At 37.5% G+C, this 23,722-nt stretch overlaps 1 pseudogene; it reads right to left on the bottom strand.

Annotated features, from left to right (window-relative positions):
* Positions 1 to 1,939: 1,939 nt before the first annotated feature.
* LOC147514454 (uncharacterized) lies at positions 1,940 to 3,085 on the bottom strand (annotated as a pseudogene).
* Positions 3,086 to 23,722: the final 20,637 nt, after the last annotated feature.

Raw genomic sequence — 23,722 nt, 5'->3', positions numbered from 1 at the left:
TATGGAGAACAACCCAAGTCCACCATTTAACTTAACAGCAACATTAGCGAACCTCTTCGCAACAAGTTTGAGTCGGTTAATATCAGAATTGTGCAATTCGACCAATACTTTAATACTTTTCATTGCCAATTTTGTAACAATCAATTGTACGGTTGTAGTGTTGCACCCATTGACAATTTAGCTTTGACCCTCTTTCATATCAAGTAAAGTTATCAACTATCAACACATATCAGGGCATTGTTATGGGTAGTAGGTTCATTAAAATGGAGATCCTGGGGCCCATGGACCCCATTAGATGTAGTTAGTGACCGTTGGTTCTAGAAAAAACGGTTTGGTTGAAAAATATAAAATGGAAAAAATAGGACAAGCAAAACTACGAAAATGCTGATTCTGCAAACAAAGGGAAAGATAAAGGAAACTAAAAAATAGAAAAAGGCCTGTATTGGGCACTCACGAAATTGCATTGGGCAGCTTCCAGTCTAAGTCCAACAACCAAGTCCAATAGCAATAGCCCAATACACCCCCACTTAAAAAAAGAAACCGGAAAAACCGGTTACAACCTTTTCGAACTTCATCTTTTCCAACAAACATTTTCTCCAATGAGCTTGAAAGGATTGGAATCTCAATTTTGGTGAATTAGCAAGAATTTGGAAAGGTAGATGCATTATTCGGGCAATGTTATTGGACCGAATTAAGAAAGCATACCAAAGGAATCCAAAATTTGAAATATAATTGAAAATTGAAATTAAAATTGAAAAGTTTTTTTTTTCCAAAAATTGAAATTGAAAATCTTCTCGTTTTGAAATTTCTAGCATTGACAAATCTACTGATGTAGCATGCGACAATCCCGATGAGATTTTTTTAGTCAAAACAAACCGAATTATTGTTTGAAAAAGCCTCAAACGACTGAGGTCGTTTGAAAGTTTTTGTTTTTGTTTTTGTTTTTTTTGAATATTCTTTGTACATTAGTTGTATGAATTAATACCAGATTTTGGGTTATTTTAATTGGGCATGGAAGGATCGTTCTGAATGATTTGAGAGTTATGTTGAGTGTTTAAAGCTAGGTTATATAGACACGCCTATTTTTTTAGTCCAAACGACTCAGCCATGTCGCCCAAAAGAGTCTCCAAATGACCCAGCCATGTCGTCTTAGAGACTACCCAAACGACTCATCTATATTGTCTAGCTAAAAACCCGAGAGCTTTGTCTCAAACGACATGCGCAGACTACTTGAGTGTACATTAAAATGACATAGCAAGACCATTTTAATGTACACTCAAACGACATGGAAAGATCGTTTGAGTGTATACTGAAACGACATGGCGAGATCGTTTGAGTGTACAATCAAATAACCCGGTAATATCAATATGGCAAAACCGGTTGAAGTAAGTTGTTGGGCTTCGAAATTAGAAAATGACAAACTTGTAATATATATATATTTTTTGGGTGGTTGCCTAACGTAATTTCATGAGTTCCCAATTAAATCACCAAAAAAACAAGGGTTAACGAGTATTTACCCCACTAGATAGATGGGCCAATTAGGACCCCCCTCTAACTAGATAGAAATTAGGGTCTCCGCCCCAAATACACACAAAAAAAACATGGTCAACCCAATTTGATTTGATTTTTTTTGTGTGTATTTGGGGAAAACCCTAATTTCCCATCTAGGGGGTAATACAGTTAACCCAAAAAAAGGGGTGGGTGGGTGGTGGTGGTGGTACCCAAAAAAAAAACTTTCTTGGTAAGTTTTCTTTTCTCATGTTTGAAGGTAGGATTTTTTGTTTTGTTTGTATGTCTAATTATTACTTTACTAACTTAGAGCTAAAAGGAAACTTGTATTATAGATTACTAGCAAAATACACGTGCTCTGCACATGAACAATACACAAAACTTATTGAAGATAATATGAACATAGTTATCAAGAGGAAACAGAAATGAATCTAACAACATCTACTTAATTGAACCAGCTTTGTTAAGTAGTTGTAGCCTTTTCTATAACAAATTATATATTTATCTGACAGAATACTTGGTACAGTTGTTGGCCTTTTATCTACCTGGTACATTTCAAATTCATTATAATACATACAAAAAATATGCCGTTGGCACTCAGGTTGTCAGGTTGATACATAATCTATGCTAATTCCTGAGAGTAGTCAGTAGTGGAAGTGAAAATTGCGCTTATGCCTCTACAGAAACTTCCTGAGAAGATTCCTGCAAGTTATTCATTTGTATGTAGCTACTCAGGCTGTATTGTGAGACTTCAAATCCATCAATTTGTGCCTCTTAACCAACCTTGCAAGTGAAAGCAAGATGCATATACCAGAAATCAAGCTACCCCAGTTTCTCTTGAGTCGCTTTTCCCCTTGTTAATCATATCCTCAAGTTCCTTAGCTCGGCTGGTGATACCATTGCTAGCATAAGCTTTGATCATGGTGCTGCAGGTAATTCTGCCGGCTTTACAACCTCTCTATCATCATTTTCGATGCCTCTTTCATCTCTGCGAGGCAACCCATTCGCCCATATGCATCAAGCAGACAATTGAAAAATGTAGTATCTAACGTTACATCTGAGTTCTCAATGAACCTTAATACGCTTCCAATCTTCAATTCTCTGCAGATCCTGCTCCCATATGCCTTTACAAGAGAGCTCAACGTGATGCAGTTGGGTTTGATTTTCTCACTTCGCATCAACCTGAACAGGTACTCCATCTACTTCAGATCCCCAGCCCTCCCGAATGCATCTATAACCACATTGTAGGTCACAATTGTCCATGAGAAGTAGTACTTCTGCATGTACTCCATCACAACACTCATTTTCTCATAGCTCCCAGCCTTCCCATAGGAATACAAAAGTATATTGAATGTCTTAATGTCAGGACAGATACCGGAGTTCTGGAACTTCTCGTAACAACTCTCCATTGTTTCGATCTGCCCACTGCCACCAAAGGCTCTTAGTGTTGTGTTTATGGTCCATACATCAGGCTCACATTCCCGCTCACGGAGCATCTCCATGAGTGTTGATTCCATCTCCCCATATATTTTAACAAAATAAACAACAAAATCAATACACCAAATCACTTGAACTTTAAGAAAGCAAAAAGCTCGAGACTACACAGACTAATACAAAAGATAAAAAAAAAAAAAAAAAAAAAGAATCCTGCCAGGATACTTGCCTGCTCGTCCATAGGCATCAATGAGAGTGTTATATGTCACATTGCTAGGCTTAATTCCTTGATCTGCCATATCAGACAACAGAGTTTTCCCTCGATATTATGATAACCACATATCACTTTTACAACTTTCATTTGTAATCCAACCAATGGAAAAAAAAATATAAATAAAATATAGCTTTGGCGAGTATTAGATTCAAAGAAATTAATTATACGAATAATAAACACAATAGTAAACATACTAAATTCATGAAAAAGCGAAAAGGGTTTATTTTTTTTGCATACTGGAACTACATTTTTCTCATACTCGTATACCCATTCAGTAAAAACAAAAACAAAAACAAAAATCATAATTTGGAAATGAATAGTGGAGTGGAGGTGTGTCTTGTGAAATTTAAAGAGATTTCTTGAGCAGTTGGTTCTTAACTGCTTCCACTTCTGACCCAGATTTAACACAAAGCCTATTGGTATTACAATGTTCACCATATTTTTTTGACTAACAAATTCATCTCACGATTTACATATCTGGGAAAGTGGAATTCATAACACAATCAATTTTGAACAATTAAGACTAATTCCAATTCACTAAGACCAAGGTTAAGAGCTAATAAAATTAATTATACATTCAAATCTTATAGCTTAGCCGCTTCCCACAACTGCGTTTCACGCCTCTCAAATATATACCCAGATTTTATAACTTAAAAGCTTGCTTAATCGACGGCTTCCTCAATTATAAAAGTAATTTCGACCAGTGTATTCCCATCCTCATCTAAAACATCACCTCCTTTGATACTAAAAGTAATATAAGGTCCGTTAAGGATATGCATATAAGCAAGCACACATAGGCTAATCTAGATTCCTCCGCGACAGGCCATACGTGCTAGGACAATTCTAGTGAACTGTACTTCTCCACCTTATACTTGACATGATACCAAAGTTGCAACTTAATTACAACAATCCTTTACCTTTTTTGCATACAAACAAAATAAGTAAAATCTTAATTGTAAAAGCGCATATAACCGATAGATACTGACCGTTTACGCCTTTGAAATTAATTGGAATGATAATACAATGGTTCATTCTGTCTTAGAAAGGATTCGCAATCAAAGACGCCTGAAACACAAACAAAAAAAAAAAAAAAAAAAAAAGTTTATCAAGTATATATGCTACAAAAATCTTTGGATCCTAAAACTGAAATAAGTATAGTAGCCTATGTTCAAGTAAGTACCCCGTTGGTACATGAATCCATGTAAAAGAATGTTGAAATCCAAACTAATCCCCTAGTAAAAAAATAGAGAAATGCAAGCTAATCTTGAAATGGAAGCCAATTCACCCATACTAATTAACAACTCTTAGTATGACAGGACTGATTGACTACCCATTCCAATTGATTAACCAAAAAAACTCTTATTGTGTTAGTAGGTCACATGCATGTTAGTATGGGAATGGAGAAAAAATGACCTTGCATGACTATTGTGGATCCAATCATGTGCAGAAAAGAATTCAGCAACCGGTGTACATGAAAAGCGACACCATTTGGTTCTGATAGTATGCATACCACAAGTTGTTTTACAGGTGATGCTACAGACAATATTGTGTTCATTTGAAATGACATATAAGGAAGTCAGGATGACTGATAATGCTATTTACTCCTTCCATGTAGTGTGACACATGAAACCTTATTAAAATTTTGATAACGGTGTATAAAAATAGATAGAAAGACATATGAGTGCCAAATTCATAGGACAGTACATTATAATACAAAATCCATGGCACTATCCTCAAAATGTAAACCTAATACAATGATTATAGAACAAAAAATATTAAAGTAGAACAAACATAAACATCAAATAAGCATTTAATCAAATAGTTCGTGATTACCAACATAAATTCCAAAAAAAACTATATACAGAAGGCTACACAACAATTTGGTGTGTGGAAATTTATTTTTGCCTAAAGTGAACAGTAAAAGTTAAACTGGTGATTACAAAAAAAAAAAAAAAAAAAAAAAGATAACGCATTTAACTAACTGAAATGGTCAGTAGTATCTCAACAACATATGTTGAAAGGCCAAAAATTCAATAAAAAAATAGAAATAATTTAGGCAGAAGACCGTACCTTTGCATTTTAAATAAGAAGTTGCAAATTGCACTTGATGAGACAGTAGTAACCTGAAATTGGAACAATCCTTGAAATGAATATTCGAAGTGTAAACCGTAAAAAAGGAAAAATCAAAACATAAATTATATGATTATTTATAACACAATTAAAGTTAACTTAAAAAGAGAATAACTTATGCATCCTTATGGATTTATCATACGGTAAGTAGGGTGATCTCGGTCTTTCATTGTGTAGTGATCCCTACTCTTCCTTATCTTTATCTTTATTAAGTTAGAGTGATTGACTGACTATAAACTGTAATAGTACATCATCAAGCGCATGATTTATTTCAAGATTGAACCTTATTTTGTGTCTAGCGTTTGGCTCTCCCAAAAATCCGAAATCAACTCACCAAGGTGAATAATCAGTTGCATTCATGAAATAAAAACTAAATAATCATATGGAATATTGAAAAGAGGAGAGCAACCCTTCGTTGGTGAGAGCGAAGTTTAAGGTCTTTTCGTTTTTTTTCAACGGCTAATAAATTAAATTGCTTAATTAAATGCCTAATTGAATGCATTTATGGTGGCGTACAATTGAAATAATGGCGTGGTTTTGATTTTTTTTATTCACCAGCACATGAAATGACCAATTACTCCTAATTAAAGTACTAACCAATAGTTTCATTTAAGGACAATATGGCTACCATATATTAACAAAAGCAGAAAAATACCAAGGCATACCACACATTTTCTTAAAGAGAAAGAAGAAAGTATTTGCAATTTGACAGAAACCATAAACTCACACCAATCAATGGTATGCAAAGTACTGGGCACAAATAAAAACACCATTCGATTCATTTGTTGAGCACCTAGCTTCTACTAAAGCCCTTTTCCACCTTATACCATTTTGTTTCTAATTTGACTTAAACAAATAAAGTAGCGATTAAGCAAAAATATATTGAACTATCATTTACCACCAGTAACAACTATGCTATGGAAAAGGGAGTAGTAGATACTCTAAACCAAGCCCCAAAGAAAATGAAGACAATGATAGACTATAAGTTTCTCAAAAACCAACTTCGTGTTAGGATCATTTAAGTATATCGCAGCTGCAAGATTATTGTAAAGGAAAGTTCGTTCATAAATCAATACAAAATATAACTATATTTGGAAATTAACATTATTGCAACACACCATAAAATAGATTTATTGATTTGTAATTGAATAACCCTAGCCTTTTCTAATTGATGCATCATTGAGATGTGACCGTAGATGCCAAAAGCATAAACAAATTTCACATTACACATTACACATTGATATAACCAAGAGCATAGACAAATTTCACATTGCACATTGATATGATCAATAACATAGTAAAGGCCAAGTGTTATATATCCTATGTGGTAGGCCAAGAAATGGCTTTGAAAGGGCTTTTAGGTGAATCACTCCAAGTGAATTTATAACCTTCCTTGAACTCAAACCACCATCGTCAATCAATTTTTTTTGATTACCAAGCATCAATACTCTATTATCTTAAATACCATGTTGCCATTGACACTCTCAATATAATGAATGATAACTATATCGATGAAAATCAGATAGAAAAAAGAATAGAAATAGGCAACTACTGAAATACAACCCAAAGGTGGACCAATAAGACTACTGTGAACACCAACCGTGGAATTACATATTTACTCTTATCTGAAATTCAATTTACTGATTGTATTCCGTTTTGGGTATTGTAATATCAAGAAAATAAAGAGGAAAAAATTGGGAAAAAAATGTCAATGTAGTGTAAAAAACACAGTTGGTGGAGGAATTATTTAAATAGAAGTAAGATTATAATAAGTTATAATATGTCTTTACAATCAAGATAAAAAGCCCCTTAATATAGTACTTGCAATTTCTTTTGAAATAAATAAAAATTTATGTAATGAGTGATAAAGAAATTTATTGTAAGAACGAAAAAAAATGCATAGAAAGACTTCGTTAAACACAATGTGATTATATGACATCCTTTATCAATTGCCATTTCAGTCAATAGTCATACCAAGAAAAAAAAAACTAAAGAAAAATGCCATGTTTTTAACCCATGTAATGAATCAACCTAGAACATGCACATCAGTTTTATCATTGAGTTACGAACTGCATTGGAACTGAAGAACCAAGAAATAAGAAACCTGATTAATAAGTTATAAAACAACAGCTTACCACAAGCGGGAATAGGAGAACCAACATGACCAGATAACGTATCAGCCTCGGCCCATTGAGCTTATAACACGCCTAGTTTCAGGTCATTCCATATCCTTCAAGAATGCTACAACCAAAGCATCTGGGAAGCGATTCATAAAGTTAATTATGAAACAACAAATACTCCAAGTGACCAAAGGTGGAAAAAATATATTAGATGTATGTATTCTGAGCACATTTGCATTAACTTACACCCTCAAAAAGTCCATGACGTCAGGAGACAAAGGCGCAGAGCCCGAAATCATACATCGGAGTATCGGACCCTTCCACCTAACTTTGCCCTTATCTTATTAAATACCAATCTGTCCCACATAGGAGATGGTTTCTTACCTGAAATAAAATGTGTAATAACAAATTAATTAGTTTCAATTTCCAAAGACGAGATACCGCCGACAGAGAATACATGTCTAAAGCAATAATATCTTAACAATAAAAATGTGGGGATGAGTTATCGGCGTGAAAAAGTTCGAGAACCAAATAATTATAACATGTATAAGAGCACGGATGTCAAATTGATCGCATGTTTGAAATTTTATGCTTTGAATTAGTTTATTTTGCAAGAGAAGGAACAAAAAAGAAAATGATACGTCAACATGACCTTTTTAAGTTTAAATCACAAACAGAGAAACAAATAAAATCATACACAAAGTAGCTAACCTCATTAAACCGCAAGACCTCATTTTATGAAGCGATTAGTCAAACAAATCAAAATTTATATAGGCTAATTGATGAGAATGAGAAGTATATCTCCACATTCACAGAATTGGCATTCAATTATAAACACATACACAAATCTGATGCGACTGAAATCTACAACTTAAAAAATGAATATTTGGTATTATCAGATAAATGTACTATCTTTGATTGCCAGAAGAAACCCAATCAGAGGAACAGAGTCTCAAGGATATCCGGATTTAGATTTCTATAAGGTAATTTTAAAAGTTTTAGCAAGTAACTTACACACAGCTTGAGTGACTCTTCTTTTATCTGGTGAGACAAATTGACTCGGTTTAACAAGCTTTGTTTTTTCACGTGTATCCAGGCCCAGGAACCTTCAGCGTGAAATGCTTTGGTGCCCTAACAGTCTTGTTTGTGGTTCCTGCAGAACCTACACTGATTTGGAACGAGCTTATTGCATTGTCACGATCCCGATCCATGAAGTTATCACTCCCCTTTGCAAAGAATTGGCAACCTTGTTGGTTGTAAGGGGTTCCCGGCAAGAAATCCACGACAAATGGTTTGCGTAAACAAAGCAATGGGGAACATTTCCTTTGAACCTTGAACAATCCCCCCGCTTGGGCTTGGGCTCCCGCCATGCTCCGGATCACTTCCTTCTTTGACCATTCCCATCCCAAAGGTCCATCCCCGGCGCTTTGAATGTGACGATATTTCGAAGTTAAATATCGAATAACAAAGATGTCCATTCTGATTGAATGTTATCGAATCGTATGCATAACGACTACTTTAAAATTCTAAATAATGATATATGGATAACTCTCAAAACTCCCAACTCCACAAGAAAGACTTCAAATAGAATTTGAAACAAAGGGAGAGGACATAAAACCAACAATTGAGATCTATTTACTCAGCTATATGCCTTTATCAAATTTCAATTTCTGCAAAAGTTAGATGTAACTGGAAACTAAAGCAACACGAAGATAAGAATTAATAGGATGATAATAAGAAAGAAGAAAAGCAGACGGAAAGACTTGATAAATGTACTATCTTTGATTGACAGAAGAAACCCAATCAGAGGAACAGAGTCTCAAGGATATCCGGATTTAGTGTTTGGAAACAAAAAGGCCTACCTGAATTGTCTTGACTGAAGGCTTGGTTGAGACGTTCGATTATTTGTGGGAGAACTCAATTGGAAGAGAGAGAGAGCGATGGCTGATATTATTTCATTTTCTGTTTGCAAAAGAGGGGAAGTCGTAATGTGGAAGAGAGACGGTTGGTTTCTCGATTTTAATTTCATAAAAGGTATTTATTTGGACAATGAATGCTGGGTAAGTCGCGAACAATTGAATAGGGGCGTATAGTTGATTTTCCACCTGAATTTATACATACGTCCTTAAGTTACTATATAATCTTAAGAGTATAGATGGTAGTAAAATTTGAAATGACTAAGTAGTCCTTCTTAAAAGCATTGAATAATTGATTTTAATATTTTATGAAGGGTATTTCATGGTAGAAAAAAGGTTGGTCCATTTTAAATGTCCATGTTAATTATGGTATACTCTACTAATTGAGATTTAATTCACACCACAACGATTTCTCCATGCGCCAAGTGGATCCCTTTGTTGTTTAAAACCATACAATTTCTACTTCACATTTGTGAAAAATATCATTTCATAATTCCTCTTGTTTTTTTTTGGTACTGATTCGTGATTATTAGCAATATTAGGTTAAGAAAATGACAATGAAGGGAAGCTATATATGGAACAAACTGTTGGTCGAAAATGAACTAGGCATTTTCCCACCATCCAGCTACTACCTAGTGTCTTTTAGAACACTGTATATAAGTCATGTCCGCGTCCATGCCGTGTCCAAAATACCCTAGCACGTGGGACACACATGTGTCGTGTCCATGTCCGTGACCGACACTAACACAGTGGAATTTTAGAGGTGTTCGTGTTTTGGAGGCTGTATTGATGTTGTATAAACCAAGGCCCAAAATATCTCCGATATATATGAGATATCGCCGATATATATCGTTTTTTTGGTACACCGATATGAAAATATTTGATATATCTCAACTGAATATTGAATTATTTTTTTCCCGATATATATCGTAATTTCTGATATAACGATATATATCAACCTAATTTCCGATATAACGATATATATCGACCGATATATACGATACATCCGATATAAATTGTTGACTTTGATCAATATTGTTGACTTTGACCAAATATTGTTGACTTTGACCGATATATTGACGATATTTTTTATATAATCGATGATACTTCTGATATATCGACATACAAAACAAAATTTTGACTAGTCAACAAAAAAATAGATATCTCTGATATTTTTGATATATCCGATATATATCAGTTTTTGGGTACATCGAAATATTCACCGGATTCGATATTTTGGGCCTTGGTATAAACACTTGACTCATGTAATACCCGGATTGACTTTGACTTTCCAGCTTTGACTAGGCTTGAAAAGGCTTATTCTTCTTAATTCTTGGGTTTTAAACAAAGAACTCTTCTAGCAATCATCTTGACTCGTTTTCCACGCAAAATGACATCTTTAAGCACATAAACAGCTTTAAGACCTGAAATACACAAAAACACATAAACATTATTAACCCTTATTTATTATAAACATAATTGGCCTAAATAGAATACTATTAAGAGGTTTAAACTACACTTTTATGTGTTTATCATATGTTAGCCAAAGTGGTTTATGGAGTCAAGTTCTACCATTGTTTGGACTTTATTCGTATCCTTCATTTGAGATGATTTGGCTCTTATGAGCATATGTGAACTACTGATTGGCTTGATCCTGTTTAGAGGGTACATAGGCAACCATTATGTTGTGCAGCTATTGTTGGTCCTTCGGGACATTTGCTTGTTGGTTCTTCGGGACATTTGCTTGTTGGTTCTTCGGGACATTTGTTTGTTTGGTTGGGTGTAAGGGATTGATCAGCTCGAATTTGAGAAATTCTTGCCGAGGTGGAGAATTGTTGGGATGGCATCTTGGAACTGATATTTTGGCAGCCATATGTCAAAATGAGCCAAAATTTTGTATTCTTCCGAAATTTCAGCTACACTATAAAAACAAAATTAGGGTTTTAACCTAAGATTGATGAGAGATTTGTAACTTGTAAGTTCTTCTAAAAAGGGGGCTTTGGGTGTTCTATTGAACAAGGTGAGTGTATAACAGTATTTGATTCTCTCAATTTGAAGCTTCTCATTTGGTTGTGAATTAGGCAGGCGTAAGCCAAACCACATAAATCTTTGTGTCTCTGCTACTTGGTTGATTATTTCTTGCATAGTTGATACTTTGTTTACTTTGTTTATTTGCTATTCATCACCTCTCTCAAATTGTTATCGCCATTTGTAGTTGTTATCGCTTCTGTTGCACAATAATACATAAATGTGTTCATGCTGCCACATATAACCTTAATGTTCTGTTTCCATGTCTATGTGATGAATAGAGCAAGAAACAATTTAGTCTGAAGTACATTGAGTACACACTTAGTACATTAAGTATTCCCTCTTATAATATTTTCATCACACAGTTTTCGCTAAACTCTGAAGTACGTTGAGCACAAGTTTTCGCTTAGTACATTGAGCACAGGCAGTTTGAGCGCTGAAGAATCAGAAATAGAACCCACAAAGCTTAAATAGAATTAATCTAGAGGAAATAAACGGGGATGTTGCACAAAATACTGCTGATTATATGCCTTATAGCCTGCCTGTGCTTCCAACTTTAGGACTGGAAATTCAGGGTTCGAATCCCTGCATCCCCATTTTTTTAATTGTATTTTTTTATTTTATGTGCTAATCAATTTATGGGCTTTTAATGGGCCCTGACTAATTGTTCATCAATCGGGCACTTGGGTGCAAGGCCCAAAATATCGATATCGATGAATATATTGGTGTACCCAAAAACCGATATATATCGGATATTTCGGATATATCTATTTTTTTGGTAACCAGTCCAAACTATTTAAAATATCGAATATATCGGAAATATAATATCAAAAATATCGAATATATATCAGAAATATATTGGAAATATCGAATTTATATTTTAAAATGGTCAAAAAGTCAACCGATATATATCGATTATATCGGAAATATCGATTATATCGGCGATATAAAGTTTTATATCGAAAATTCCGATATATATCGGGAAAATTCCGATATATATCGGGAAAGCAGTCCAAACTATTAATGGCTGCTTGGAGCTTTCCACAGCACTCACAGCCCTCCCCACGAATCTACACTCAATCCCTCGCGACAATCAATCTCCTTACAACCCAAAACAACTACCATACAATTTCAATACCACCATAAAAGAGTCCAAACGAAATCCTAGACGATTTCTGCTGTTGGGCATAAGCCGCCATGAACAGCACACAAAACTTTACCAATACCATTTCATAGTCTCGCAAATCAATATGATTACCATGTTTATCAATTCGACAGAAAACAACAACGGAAGAATATCTGAGAATAAAAATACTAAGTGGAAAACTAAGTTTTTCTTCGTACCATTAAAACTGTAAAACTCAAGGTGAGGTGAAATAGAAATAAAAAAGACTACTCACTGTTAAAACCCGAGCGGCCCGAAAAATCCCCGAAATCGAAACCCCGTCGATCTCATCATCCGCGCGAACGATAATCTTCCTCGTTCAAAACCCCTTTTTTTCTCTCAGTAAAACTCTCACCTTTTTTTTTTCTTTCCTCAAAACTCTACGTGAGAAACCCTTATTTTCTAGTTTTTCAAACCTCTCCGAAAAACCAGGGTTTTAAACCTATCTACTTACTTACGGGCTTTTTTTTCCAAAACTACTGGATATCCTATTTCTGTTTTCTATTTACATTATTATTATTATTATTACTATTAATATTATTATAGGAAATGCAAATAAAAGACGGGGTGTTATAATATACACACCTTAAAAGGATCTCGTCCCGAGATTCAAGGTAGAGTGTCAGAGAAGAGCTCAGGGTGCATCTGCCTTATCTTATCTTCAAGTTCCCAGGTCACGTCATTTTCCCTTTCACTCCACTGCACTTTTACCAAGTTTACAATCCTCCTCCTAAGGTGTTTCACATCCCTATCTACTATCATGATAGGCCTCACTGTAAAAGTTACATCATCGTTCAACTCTAGCTCTGCTGGCTGGACAACCTCAGTAGGATCTTTCACACATTTCCGTAGCATAGACACGTGGAAGACATCATGAATCATCGCTAAGTTAGGCGGCAAAGCAAGACGATACGCCAAACTACCAATGGAGGCTACTATCTCATATGGTCCAATATATCATGGACTCAACTTCCCTTTCATGCCAAACCTCATAACTCCTCTCATAGGGGAAACCTTCAAAAACACAAAATCGCCTACAGAAAACTCTACCCGTTTCCTCTTCAAATCTGCATAACTTTTCTGCCTACTCTGTGCTGTCTTAATCCTTTCTCTAATGACTTTAATCTGCTCAGATGTCTCTCTCACTATCTCAGGCCCAAGCAATACTCGGTCTCCCACATCTGCCCAACAAGCAGGTGATCGACATGGACGCCCATACAAAGCCTCAAAGGGTGCCATACCGATGCTCGACTGGAAACTGTTATTATATGCAAACTCCACCAAAGGTAAATGCTCCTCCCATCCTCCACCAAAATCCATTACACAAGACCGTAACATATCTTATAATATCTGATTCACCCTCTCCGTCTGTCCATCTGTCTGAGGATGATAAGCAGTACTCATCGCCAAACTAGTGCCCATAGCACGCTGAAAACTCTTCCAAAACTCGGAAGTGAACAAAGGATCTCGATCTGAAACAATACTCACTGGAATCCCATGTAACTTGACCACTTCCCGAATGTACAAGGAAACTAACTTATCTGTATTTCTACGCACGTCAATAGGGATGAAATGAGCAGATTTCGTTAGACGATCAACAATAACCCAAATAGATTCATTACCTCTCCGAGACTTAGGCAAACCATCAATGAAATCCATAGAAATGTGCTCCCATTTCCACATCGGTATCTCTAATGGCTGCAATAATCCAGAAGGCCTCTGATGCTCTGCCTTAACCTGCTGACAAGTTAAACACTGAGAAATATATTCTCCGACATCTCTTTTCATTCCTTCCCACCAAAAGGTCCTCTTCAAGTCTTGGTACATCTTCGTTCCTCCAGGATGAATTGTAAATCGAGAACGATGAGCTTCATATAATATTTCCTTCTTTAACTCTGCATCATCCGGGTACACATAATCTCTCATGGAATCTCAATCCTCCATCGGAATCCACGCCTAATCGGGCGGACAATCATCTAAAATATCAATAACCAGATCATCCAACCGACTCAAAAGAAATCGGTCTCTGTGTTGCATGGCAATCACTCTACTGAAAATCACCGGCCTAACCTCCAAACTGCATATATACCCCTCATCTGTATCTGGTGTAGTCCGGACATCATAAGCTGCTATAGTCTCTAAACTCTTCCACTCTTGCACCATAAGAGTGGTCAAAACACCAGGCAATCGACTAAGTGCATCCGCCACTACATTGCCCTTGCCTGGGTGATACTGAATCTCGAAGTCATAACTACTTATGAACTCCATCCATCTCTGCTGTCTCATATTCAACTCCTTCTGTGAATACAGATACTTCAAACTCTTGTGATCTGTGTAAAGCTCGAACTTCTCACCATATAAATAATGTCTCCACACCTTCAAAGCAAAAACCACTGCCGCTAACTCCAGGTCATGAGTAGGATAACGTCTCTCGTGTATCTTCAACTGTCGTGAAGCATACGACACCACCTTCTGGTCTTGCATTAACACACAACCCAAACCAGTTCCACTAGCATCTGTAAAAACCACTAGCTTTCCGCCTCTAGTCGGGATTACTAGAATTGGAGATGTTGTCAACCTCTGTTTCAATTCTAGGAAAGCTTTCTCACAATCATTAGTCCACATAAACTTCACATCTTTCCTAGTTAACTTGGTGAGCGGAGCTGCAATAAGTGAGAACTTCTCAATAAATCTCCGATAATATCCAGCTAACCCCAAGAAACTTCTAATCTCCGTGACAGTGGTTGGTTGTTTCTATTCTTTCACTGCAGCAACCTTTTCAGGGTCTACAGCAATCCCTTCACTAGATACCACATGTCCCAAGAAACGAATTTCTTTTTCCCAAAAATGGCACTTGCTAAACTTAGCATACAACTTATGTTCCCGGAACGTCTGCATCACTGTCTTCAAATGCATCTTATGTTCTTCTGTGTTCTGTGAATACACTAAAATATCATCAATGAAAACAATCACAAATTTATCCAAATAGGGCCTGAATATACGATTCATCAGGTCCATAAAGAATGCAGGTGCATTCGTCAACCCAAAAGGCATCACAGAAAACTCATACAACCCATAACGAGTTCTAAATGCAGTCAAAGGAATACTCTTCTCTTCAACTCCCATCTGATAATAACCAGTCCTTAAATCAAACTTCGAAAATATCTTAGCCCCTTTCAACTGATCCAACAAGTCATCAATCCTAGGAAGCGGATACTTATTTTTTATAGTCACCTGGTTTAAATCCCTGAAGTCAATACACATCCTCAAAGTACCATCCTTCTTGGAAACAAAAATAGCAGGCGCACCCCATGGTGAGTTGCTCGGTCGTATGAACCTGGTCATACACACCTTAAAAGATTCAAACCCATATACTCAAAAGATATGGTTAAGCCAAAAACAAAATCACTAAACATTAAACTCTTACCCCTTCTTGAGTAATTCCTAGACTTGCACTTTCATTTCGTCCAAAAGCTTAGGTGCCAACCTGTAAGCCGACTTTGAAACTGGTGCAGTCCCCGGTAACAAGTCTATACGAAACTCCACCTCCCTCTTGGGTGGCAACCCGGAATCTCCCCGAAAAACATCTTCGAAGTCTCTCACTACTTCCACATCGCTGATATCCCTCGTGGGTATCTCTATAGAGCACAGGAAGCTAGACATCACTGAGTCCTCCTTACTAACACAGGTGTGAATCAACCTCGGCATGCCAGGTGTATTCACTATAACCTCCCTCCTCGCACAATCCAAGGTAACATGATAACGTGACAACCAGGTCCATACCAAGTATGAAATGGAAACCCTCAAACCCCAAAACGATCGTCTACCATAAAGACACGCGTTCTAAGAAACATAACTTAAAACCTTTGCACTTTCGTCATACAAGGTAATGAGAACCTCCTAACGGTGTCTCAACACACAAAGGCTTAGGTAAAGGGGTAGTTTTAAAACTTTCTTTCTCAACATACCGACGAGATATAAAGGAATGTGAAGCACCAATCAAACAAAACTCAAATGTAAACCGAGATGAACTAAAGGTACCTTCAACATTCCTGTGTCTTGGCATAGCTGCATAGGCTCTAAAGACGAGTGATCGGTCTTTGGTGCTCTGCTCACTGGTTTCCCCGCTTGGTAGGGCAATAACGAGATAAATGCCCCACTTGCTTACACTCCCAAAGAAGCCCTTTCAACAGAACTATGGCTCGAGCATTGGTGCCGTGCGGGTAAAAGTAATGATGCTTGGTCGATCACGGAAGAGGGGCTTCGACCACGAAGGGGGGACCTTGCCTCGCCATCGATTCCCCCCGAGGTCTAAAGCCTCCAGTCGCCCGGTGGCCTATAACCACCCCTCCGATGAAATCCTCCCCGGGGTCGGAATACACCCCGGCGATGAAATCCTCCCCGAAACCCCCGATGGTGGTCTCTCAAACGGAACCCTCCGAGGGTACATCATAAGGCCTAAACCGATTCGGGTTTTGCTCTCAAAAGGCCTAGGACCAACAACCGGTATCTCACCAAACTTCCTCTTCCCCTCGACTCTCTTAGGGGCTGCATTCGCTCCTCATATCTCAAGGCCAAGTCCAACACACGATCAAAAGTGTCCCCATCAAAGGAATCAACTTGCGGACAAGTGACTCTCTAACCCACGTATGAACTTTTGGTTTTCTTCTTGTCGGTATCCACAAGATAGGGAGCAAACCTCGATAACTCATTAAACTTGGTCACATACCCAGTCCACCGACTTCCGTCTTGAGTCAACTCGGAGAGAACTGTTGAGCCAACCGCTCTTTTTATTGCCTCGAGGAATGAACTTACTCTCAAATCTAATCTTGAAGTCTTCCCAAGTCAAAGTTCTAGTGTCCGACTAGGGGTGAGAGCTCGCCACCAAAACCTAGCAGCATCAAGTTGGTGAGCTGCTAACTCCCCGCTTCGAACCTCGATAAAAGCATGCATCGCGCTCAAAGACATTTTCACAACTTTGAATCCAAGACTCACTGCAATCGCATTCCTAACACCGATGCATCGGCGCCCACCAAGAGTACCAAACTCCTTATTAAGCTTTAGCAAAAGGATCTCCACTGAACCGATGGTTATTCTCAAGCGCCTCGCAACAAACCGATTCAATTACTCGACATCCAATGACTGGAGTGTTCACCGCAGTCCGATGGTATTACCATTACGTGTCTCAACCATGATCTACAGTTCAAACAAAACTCCCTTTAATATTCACATATATCCAAAACTCTCAACACTATAACCCATATTCCACATCCGAGGATCACTTAGACTTTCCAACACTAAGCTAACCTAGGCTCCGATACCAAAATGTCACAGCCCGAATTTCTAAACAATAACAAAGTGAATATTTGAAATATAACTATCTCAAACATCACTAGGTTCACTTGTTTAAAAACCCAGACTATGACGGAGAATACTACACATACAAACCCTAATAGCCATGTCATAAAAGAAACAACTTAAAATAAAATAATCCCAATAATTATCCGAAATCTCTTTATTAAGATAACATTATTCCAAATAAAACATCAAACAAACTCTCCAATTAAAGTTCATCACTACCATGTCCTCATGCCATGAAAAAGGTAAACTACGTTATTACATTCTTCCAACAAAGAAATCAAACCTAAAAGAAAACTAACGGACCGCTCCAAGCACAAATCCCAATCACACGCCGCGGTTCCACTGCCTTCCACCTATGTTCCCAAGAACACACCCACGTTGCAAAATAAAGCAAACATGGGTTGACAAAATGGAATTTGCTGGTATGAGTAGACTAACCACATATAAACATTTCAAACTTTACTTATCCAACTAACACTTTAAATCTATCATAACCTAATCATTCTCGACTTTGAAGACAAGTAGTTCCATCATCTCAAACAAAGATAGTTTCTTCCCAAGCAAAACTTCCATTTTATTAACCTCCATTTTATTAAACTCATTCTAATAACTCCTTTTTTAATATCTAAGTAATTGAATTTCACTTACGGTATCCGCACATTTGTATAAGGGGTAGGACCGGCGTCCACTGCAAAAAATATTATTAAGTCCTACCCCCCGCAAAAGAAAGTTAGAACTTGTATATAACATATGTACATATCCTATATGTATTCAAAAGTAAGCCAAAACACACTTGCATCATCAAATAAATTTCTCTTATCACTTAATCAATTACTTTTCTTATACACCCACCCTTTAGTACCTACTCCACGATTTGCACTCCACACATTTGCCAAATCACACATTCTGTGTGCCTCTCTCCCATCAGTATACCACAATATCATAGCCATCTCTGGCTTTTCATACACATATTTCACAGCCTCTTTGGGCACAAAAACTTCGGGTCATTCATGGCACATTCAATGAATACCTTAGGTCATTCCCGCCACATTCAAGGAATACCTATCATATCACTAACGGGCCATTCATGGCACATTCAATGAATGCCCTGGGTCATTCCTGCCACATTCAAGGAATACCCAATCCTACATTCCCGTACACTCAAGGAATACAACTAACCCGCAAGGCGAAATACCTTAGTTCCTCTTTAGGGCAGTCAACTACAATTTGGTCATTCATGACACATTCAATGAATACCCGGGTCATTCATGGCACATTCAATGAATACCCTTATATAACACTAACGGGCCATTTATGGCACATTCAATAAATGCCCACCTAGATATGACTTCATCAACCATAAACTCAATTCTAAAACTTGAGGCGTGGAGAGTTCTAAAAGGGTGCGGTAAGTTTTGTTTACGCATTATTGTATTTTATTGTATATATTATTTCAGAGAATGTAGGAATATCTTGATGCAATTAATTTTGGTTTACGCATTATTAATTTCATGGATGTATAAGTGTCATAACGTTGTGTATCGCAAAAGACTGAAAAATCACAAAGCAGTAAATACACGTACACATGTATATTTATAAAGGTCCTAGCCTAAGTCAAACATGCTAATAGTCCTAGACTTATCCTAATAGACCGAATAATAATTTTAGGAAAAAGTCAAATTTTCGGGTCAACTGGTCAAAGTCAACCCTGGTCAAAGTCAACAGTCAACTCTGGTCAAAGTCAACAGTCAACTCTGGTCAACCCGGCCTAAACTCCAAAAACCCAAAAGCCCAAATCCTAAGGCCCATAGTCTAATCTTAAAGTCAAAAACTAAAAGTCCAAAAGCAAAAAGATATTAGCCCACGATTTTGGCCCAAGCCCAAAATCGTTTTTGGCTACTGTTCATCTCCTTCACCCCTTTTCTCCAGCCACCACCGACCACCACACAGCCACCACCGGCCACCCCTAATTAAAACAAACCCAGCGGTTTGGTTCAGGGAGAAAAACCCTAGCTACCCATATCAACAAATCATGATTCTGTTATACTGCCAAAATTCGAATTTGACGCCATCAATGGTCTGTGAAATCCTCACTCGCCGGAACACCACTCATCTCTCCACCATACTCCCTACAATCAATTCACATACACCAAAACCACTACCATACCCAATCACAGTTTGATAACAAAACAGTTCGAATGGTTTACTGGAGGATGGGCGTGCCGCCATTAATGGCTGCTTGGAGCTTTCCACAGCACTCACAGCCCTCCCCACGAATCTACACTCAATCCCTCGCGACAATCAATCTCCTTACAACCCAAAACAACTACCATACAATTTCAATACCACCATAAAGAGTTCAAACGAAATCCTAGGCGATTTCTGCTGTTGGCATAAGCCATGAACAAAGACACAAAACTTTACCAATACCATTTCATAGTCTCGCAAATCAATATGATTACCATGTTTATCAATTCGACAGAAAACAACAACGGAAGAATATACAGAATAAAAATACTAAGTGGAAAACTAAGTTTTTCTTCGTACCATTAAAACTGTAAAACTCAAGGTGAGGTGAAATAGAAATAAAAAAAAAGACTACTCACTGTTAAAACCGAACAGCCCGAACAGCTCCCCGAAATCGAAACCCCGTCGTCTACTGTCACGCGAAACGATAATCTTCCTCGTTCAAAACCCCTTTTTTTCTCTCAGTAAAAGTCTCACCTTTTTTTCTTCTTTCCTCAAAACTCTACGTGAGAAACCCTTATTTTCTAGTTTTTCAAACCTCTCCGAAAAACCAGGGTTTTAAACCTATCTACTTACTTACGGGCTTTTTTTTCCAAAACTACTGGATATCCTATTTCTGTTTTCTATTTACATTATTATTATTATTATTACTATTAATATTATTATAGGAAATGCAAATAAAAGACGGGGTGTTATATGTGTGGTCTGTGCACATCCTTTGGACTTGCAACTTTGCAGTGGATACTTGGAACTGCCTTGCAGGTGAGTTCAGTGATCTGAAAGAGGCCATTCAACTCAAAATTATTATCTTCACCAACTCGGAACACTGCATTTAGTCCTGATTATGTAGTAATGGCAACTTATAGTAGTTATAGCCAGTGTTCGTGATTCCAAATGAAACTTCGGAATTCCTCCCAATTTTTCAGTTTTTCAAAAAACCAGAATTCCGAATATAGAGTCGAAATATTGAAGATTCCGAAATCAGTTGAAATTCCAAATATAATTGGATCGAAATTTGATGAATTTTGATTTTTGAATTTGTCGGAATTCCGAGAATTCCGAAATCCCGAATTATGGTTATAGCAAGTTGGCCATCTACAAGCCTGGAGAAACTGGTTGGAGTACTTTGAATTTTGAATTCAAAAGGATTCATGATATTATTTATTAAGAGTCCTGTATTGGGAGCCACATGAATTGGATTGGGCAGCCTCCAGCCTAAGCCCAACAGTGAAGTCCAAAGCAAGCCCAATACACCCCCCACACCTTCAACGTATACCAGTTACTCAACCTTTCCTAACCGGTCATCTCTCTCGCGAGTCTAACAAAAAACCCAAAACCAAAACTTGATTTTGTGCATTCTAAACAGTGTGTGCAAACCAAAAAACATCCAAAACTTGATTTTGTGCATTCTAAACGGTGTGTGCAAACACTCATTGTAGACATTGAGTTTGGGCGACATTGTGGAGTTGAGTTTGAGAGTTGGAGTTGGAGTTGGAGTTGGGAGTTTGGAGTTGAGAGTTGGAGTTGGAGTTGGAGTGTCAAACAATAATTTTAAAGGACTCGAATATCAATTTTTGTGAGTGCATTTTGTTTATTTTTTTTAATTCAACTCTAGTTTCTCAATTTGCGGTTTCTATTGTTGAATAATAAGTATGATTGTTATTTTGATTACTATTTCATTGTTATTTGAGTACAATGCAAGTTGTTTGGAATCCAAAATGAAGTATTATATGGGAAAGTTCCAAACGACCCAGTGAGGTCGTTTTGAAGATGCCTCAAACGACCTCACTTGGTCGTTTGGGCCACTTCCAAAACGACCCAGTGAGGTAGTTTGAATGTCTTTTTTTTTTTTTTTTGAATATTTTTGAATATTCTTTGTATGAGTTGTATGAGTTAATACAAAATTTTGAGTTATTTGAATTGTGCATGGAATGATCGTTTTGAATGATTTGAGTGGTTGAAGCTAGGTTACATGGACAAACCACATTTTGAAAAAACTTGTAATACGAATTATCCGATTTGATTAAACTTATACTTGTTTTATTTTTGTTTGTAGGGCAATGGGTCCTCGATCAAAGAATGTCAAAAATGTAGCGAAAACTACATTTAAGGGTGTACAGAAGTTGTTTAGTGGTGACGGTTCCTCTTCGGGTCACGGTAACGCGCCTGAGCCTAAGAAGAAGAGAGATAGGGGGTTGAAAACAATGGCTTCAATCAGTAGAGGCGATAGAAAAGCAAATGATGATCCTACTAATGTAAGTGATGTAGAAGGAGAGAAGAAAAGAAATAGGGGAGTGGGCACCTCGGCCTCAGTGCGTAAAGGGGACCACAATGAAGTTGTTCCATGTAATGTAGATATTGAGAGTGATAGTGAAACTGAGAGTGAGGGTGATATTAATGTAGATAAAGATTTAGATGATGTAGATAAAGATTTAGATGTAAATGTAAATGTAGCAATGGATAGTGGGAAGAGTGTAGTTGAAAATGATGGGGATGATGATAGGGATGACTCAGGTAAGGATGGAGATGATGGGGAGAACAATGATGAGGAGGATGATGATTTGGAAGAATTGATGGAAGTTGAAGCACCACCGGTCGAAGTCGAAGCACCTCCAGTGGTAGACTATGTGAGAAAATCCAAAGATGATTTGGAGTACACACGAGGTGTATATGGTGGTGGCCCTACTAAGTCAGAGCTTCTGTTTGACTATTCGGTGCATGTGGCTCGTGATATTTGGGAAAATAAGGTATTATCATAGACTTAGTATCTTGATTTTCCTTTGTCTTTACAAAATCTTTTGCTTCTCCTCATTGAGTCTTTGTTGTTTCAGGCGGAGCGCGGAGTGTTGAAGTGTGTTCCACATCTATCCAAGTTAAGCCAATGGGATCTCAAGAATGAGTTCGAAAGATCTCCCAGATTTGAAAATGAGCTTAAGAGGACTGGGTTTTATGATCTGGTATTTGGATGTTAGAAACATCAAGATCCGGCGTTGGTCCCTGCGTTTGTGGAGAGGTGGCATCCTAACACCTTCCATATGCCATTTGGGGAGATGACTGTAACTTTGGATGATGTCTCCCAAATCTTAGGCATCGCGATTAAAGGTAGAGCAGTGCGAGGGAACACGGAGTTGACCCGTGAACAATCGGAGAGTCTCCTACATCGTGCTCTAGGTGTCTCGCTGCCTGTGATGAAAGCGGAGATGGATGCGAGCCGGTTCATTTCAAAGGTAATGCTGGAATTCCTGCGGAGCTAGTTTGCTGGGAAGGTCCGCAATAAGGATAAAGATGGGAATGTAAAGGGGAAGGTGTCGACTTTGGTGGAGGTACAGCGGGCTGTAAGAGCTTATGTACTATTTTTCTTTGGATGTACCATCTTCACCGACAAGTCTGGGACTTGAGTGGCTGTTTATTATTTGAGGTTGTTGCTGAAATTCAGTGAGATCGGTGAGTATGCGTGGGGTGCAGCAATTTTGGCCTTTCTGTATAGAGGAGTTGGGACTGCCACGTGTGCGAAGGTGAAAGGTGTTTCGGGCTTCCT

Source organism: Coptis chinensis, chromosome 2, assembly GCF_015680905.1.
Source record: "Coptis chinensis isolate HL-2020 chromosome 2, ASM1568090v1, whole genome shotgun sequence".
Classification (NCBI taxonomy): domain Eukaryota; kingdom Viridiplantae; phylum Streptophyta; class Magnoliopsida; order Ranunculales; family Ranunculaceae; genus Coptis; species Coptis chinensis.
This window is presented reverse-complemented; position numbering and strand designations above follow the sequence as displayed.